This window comes from Hordeum vulgare, chromosome 2H (assembly GCF_904849725.1).
Source record: "Hordeum vulgare subsp. vulgare chromosome 2H, MorexV3_pseudomolecules_assembly, whole genome shotgun sequence".
Classification (NCBI taxonomy): domain Eukaryota; kingdom Viridiplantae; phylum Streptophyta; class Magnoliopsida; order Poales; family Poaceae; genus Hordeum; species Hordeum vulgare.
In genome coordinates this window covers 5641658-5647088 of record NC_058519.1, presented here as the reverse complement: position 1 = coordinate 5647088, position 5431 = coordinate 5641658, and the positions used below count along the sequence as shown (strand labels likewise).

At 36.9% G+C, this 5431-nt stretch overlaps 1 pseudogene; it reads right to left on the bottom strand.

Moving 5' to 3' along the window:
• Positions 1–405: 405 nt before the first annotated feature.
• LOC123429069 lies at positions 406–2015 on the bottom strand (annotated as a pseudogene).
• Between the last annotated feature and the right edge of the window lie 3416 nt (positions 2016–5431).

Genomic DNA, 5431 nt, shown 5'->3' with positions numbered 1-5431 from the left:
ATAATGTCATAGTAACATGCGTATTATGTGTTACAGAATGCACTGGTAACACATTTTTCATTCTATAGTAAACCCCATAGTAACATATTGTTGTAGAGACGGAACATTGTGGTAACATGCCTTTGTAACTCTAGTAATATAATTTGTAACATATTATCCAAATATCAGAACACACTCGTAACACATTTTGTAACTATAGTAACACCATCAGTAACACTATTACGTTTGTATGGCAGCATATGTAAAGTATTTTTAAATTGTTAACCGCGAAAGTACATACCCACTTTATTGAATATACATTTATTAAATAAAATCAATGCTAGTGCTCAAATAGTCAATCATTTTTATTATGATGCTTGGCACCATTAAAAGGATAGATAAATTGACACAGGACACATACACAAGTTGAAAATATCAAGGTATTTATTATGAATATATAAGAGTGTAGGATACATATACATTACGATACATAAATACTAATTTTATTGGATGAACATCATAGCATTTGTATCAATTTCACAATAGAGAACAGATCTATGATGAATATTACAGCAGAACATTTGCATCAATTCGGCCAAAGAAAAACATCTCCTGAATGGTATTACATTTCTCAATCTATCAGTGTAAACTATGGTTACTGCTAAGCTAAATCTTCTAATTATATTTGCTTCTTCATCCAACCAAAGAATTCAGCTGCCACTCAGTTATGCTTCTTTCGAATCTGTAAATGATAAATGGACCTTGCAGTTATGTGATTAAATGTACATAAGTATAATTTTGGAATATGGAAGAAAAGACTCTAACTTACAAAAGATTAAGCCAAGTAATTAAGTATCATGAAGCAAAATCATCATCAATTCTCTTGCAATCAAAAACTTACCTTACTAACTCTTCATTATCGACAATAGGTTCATCTCTGTACACAAGTGCAAATTCAGGTGATTTGGATATGTTAAAGTCTTTCAAAATACTTGGGATGCAACCTACCTATATTATGATCAATATTATTATTCAATGATAATAATAAAGGAATTTGCATGAACAAAATTTCAATGGATACACATGGTCTTAGTTCGGGAAGACTATCATTACCTGTTGTATTTTCTTAGTGATTATTTTGATATACTACACTTAAATGATCATACATCTACTAGAGCCCAATCCGACGGACGTAGTTTACAATATTAAAATAGACAAGCTTCTGTTGTATTTCAATAGAAAAGCATTGTGTACTACACCTATATTCCCTATGAGTAAAGTAGATGTACGTGTTGCTCTTCACAATCTCTAGTACCGAATCAGACAGAAGTAGTTTGCCGAGTGCAAACACTAGGCAAAGGGGCAATCATTTGCCGAAGTTGATATTCGGTAGAAATATTTAGCTGAATTAGAAAAATTGCATATGTATTCAGTTATGTATATATACGTGTCAGCTTGACAATATTCGAGTACGTACTGATATGTGTCGAATAGTGAGGTATGTACATCTCCACCACGGGAAGGAACAAATTACAAATACTACCTTAATTAACAGGAGAACCAATTAGCAGCGGGCATGTACCCTCGACGCCGGCCTCACATCTTGCTCCCTTTTCCACTAGTAAACAAGCAAGCAAGCAGACTGCTCGATGGATTATTGTGGAAGCTAGCTTACATATGGATCGATTTGTCGTGGATTCTAGTTGATGACGAGGACTGGTGGCTCCTAGCGCAGCAGGCCTGCATGGTCCACTGACCCGGCTGACCCGGCTGGATCAGCCCATGGCATCGCCGGTCATACCTCTTCGGTTCTTCATGGCCGCCGAAGGGAGGGATGGGTGCCGACAGACCCGGCTGGATTTGCCCATGGCATCGGCGGCTGCGCGCCCGACATGGCCACCTCCTCAGGCCTCCGCAGCCTGATGGGGAGGAAGGAATGGCCCGGGGCCAGGGTTGCATCAGCGACCTACAGATAAAGCGGTGAGCGGCGGCGACATGAGGCCCTCTGGCAACGGCGGTGATTTGCGGCGTGGCATTCGGCGGCTTCAATGGCTGGGTGTGCAGTGGTTAAGAGGGAGGAGATAAGGATAGGGCACCTGCATGACCACAATCGTTCGATCTAAGCAATCCAACGGTGACGACATGTGATCCGTGGGTGGGTTATCTTGGCCAATCAAAACAAAGTTATTTTTTGAGGGCCATATTTTTTTAATTGGTGTAAAAATACTTTTTTTTCTTTTTTGGTTTTTTCTTTCTTTCCTTGTCTTTTTCATTCTCCTCTTATTTTTTGAATAAGGCCTATGAATTGATTAAGGACTATAGAAAGGATTTTAACCCAAAAATTTCCCAACATTTTTATACACTTATAATCAAAATTTCCGTTATGTGCACTAAATGTACGTAATAATTAGGAATCTAGAAAATTCATGAAACTTGAGAAGTGTTCATCAAATATCATCTACTAACTATGAAAATTGGAGTGTTGTTATTTTACACTCATTTTTTGTACTTGCTTAACCATTGTGAAAGAAAGGTTTCCCATAATTGTGAGTTCATCTAATCGTATCGTATTCCACATAAACAGTTATGAAACTGTCAGCCCTCGCCTAATTACGTAAGAGTCTGTGTGAAGGCTTCATCAAAAGTGGACATTCTATACATATACCATTTGAAGGGGATGATTTTGGGTTTTCTTTATAAAAAATAAATATGCTAGTTGGGCAAAGATGAAGGATATGCTAGTTATTTTTTTCCCCCATAGAACGCATTTTGGTATTATTTTGCATATCAAGCGATTATGTGGGCTCTGGTAGATTTTCTCTTAGTGTGGCATAGAAGAATATTTTCAAATGTGGATCATAATCGTTACTTTTGTGATTACCAATATAATGGGTGCTTCTTCCAAATAAGCTCCCAACTTCCACTTATGATCCTAAAATGAATTTGAATATGTTTTGTTTGATTAGGATGAGTTGAACTTTTAGTGTTATAGCATATTAAAATCCGGAGAGCGTCTATACAATGTTTGTGATGCAAGCAACGCCAAGTAGCGCTCACGTGCCACGGACCATGGGCCGACCCAGCTAAACGAGGTCACTCGCCTTAGCTCGCTCCCTCACTCGACTAGTTTGAAAGGTTCACCACTAATAGATTGATTGGTTAACCTTTTCTATAATGTTATATAGGTTGTAACACAAAGCAGCAACACGTGAATATTCCTTAGTATATCAAAGTTTGTAACACACCTGCGCAACTCAAACTTATATGTTACTAAGTTAATGATATGGTAACACATTTTCGAGTCTTATCAACAATGTGTTACTCGCAACACTGCAACACACATGATGTGTTACGACAATTTTGCTCTGTAACACAATTTTCTGCATGTTACATGACTGTGTTACTTAATCTTTGTTTTGTTGTAGTGTAAGTTTATTTGTTTCAATCATAGTTGGTTCCCTTCAAATAGTTGTAGTGAAACAATTTTGATTAGTTGAAGGGGAACACAATCTAATTGGAATAGTGTTCCATAATCTGAAAAATCGTATTAGAATCAACTAGTGTTTAATATGTTCCATTGGAATCATAGTTGGTTCCCTTCAAATAGTTGTAGTGAAACAATTTTGATTAGTTGAAGGGGAACACAATCTGACTAGAATAGTGTTCCATAATCTGAAAAATCGTATTAGAATCAACTAGTGTTTAATATGTTTCATTGGAATCATAGTTGGTTCCCTTCAAATAGTTGTAGTGAAACAATTTTGATTAGTTGAAGGGAACACAATCTGATTGGAATAGTGTTCCACAATCTGAAAAATCTGATTGGTTCAATATGTTCCATTGAAATCATAGTTGTAGTGATACAATTTTATGCGGTGTTCTTTGATCCAAGGTTATGAAAATTGAATATAGCTAATGATCTCTCTAGGTTCCATTGGATAGCAATATGATATGTCATAGTCATGAAAATTGCATATAGCTAGTGATCTCTCTAGGTTCCATTGGATAGCTATAGTGATCTCTCTAGGTTCCATTGCATATGTTCTATTTGAATCCCAAAGATAATTTTCTCTTTAGTTGTAGTGAAACATGTTTCCTTATTGCAGCAGTATGTAACATTTGTTCCATTTTAATTTGTTTCTGTTGCAGGAGTGAAAAGCATTGTCCAGAACTCATGGACTTCCTTCGCAGCGGCATCACTTTTGCTACCGTTGACATAAGGAACGACAAGCTGAAGATGAGGCACAGCTTCGGTATTGAGATACCAGCTGGTTGCCTCGTTGATCTCCAAACGGTATTCAGGCTTCGACATGACAGGACTTCGATGGCTCATATGGCAGTTGCCTTGATCGATGAGGGATATGGTGATATGAAGACCAGTTTCCCAAAGTCTCAGCACAAATTTTGGGAGAAGGGCCCACTTGATCCTATCAACATTGTGTATGCAGCAAAGGATGCATACGTTTCATACGAGTTGTACCGCAAGATCCGAGTCGTCAACTATGGCCAGCGTCACCTCGAGGAAGGTGGACATTCTGATTCAGACGATTCAGACGAGTAGTGTTCTCAACGTCGAACACTTGTATATATATCTATGGTAGCTATTATTATGTACTGTTTGGACTAGTATCATGTACTGCTTGGACCAATTTATATAGGTCTAGTTTCTATTTGTGCCATTATAGTTTCCAAATTTAAATGGTTTAGCCCTTTCTAACTTCAATTGCTACTTTTGAATGGTTTAGCCCTTTCCAACTTCATGGTATCATGCATTTCGACCACATATATATACAAAAAGTCTTCAGTTCAAATCCCTTTTGTAACAGATCTGTTTTTGATTAAAACAGTCATTTAAAAATGAAAGACCATTAGTCACATGTGGCGTGCAGCGGAACCACGTGGCGTGCCGCGGAACCACTTTTGTTGTGGGGGTCGCTTCTCCTTCTTCTCCTTGTGCTAGATATTGGTTATGCACTAGGGGAAGTAGGAGTAGCGACCATCATCGAAGGTTGAAAAATCAGGTGAGCTAGTGTCCACCATATATGAGAGAAGAAGGATGTCGTCTCTTATTGTGGGGGTCGCTTCTACTTCGAGAGAGATTGTCCATTTTGTGATGTGCCTTTGAATGGTGCATTTTAAACACACAAAAAGTATGGAGCTCAAATAAGTTTAAAAAAATGAAATCCCTTTGTAAGAGATGAGTTCTCGTTCGAAACGCTGCTACTTCGAGAGAGATTGTCCGTTTTAATAAACATAGTTTTTAATTGAAAATACCAAAATAGATAATAGTTTGGATAGTCAAAATTATTAATTATGAAAATAAAAAATAGTTTTGCATTTTTTATTCAATTTCAAACACTTTTCATTATCATAGTTTTGTCAAATTCTCAAATATGCAAAAAGAATTTTTAATAAACATAGTTTCTAATTGAAAATAACAAAATAGATAATA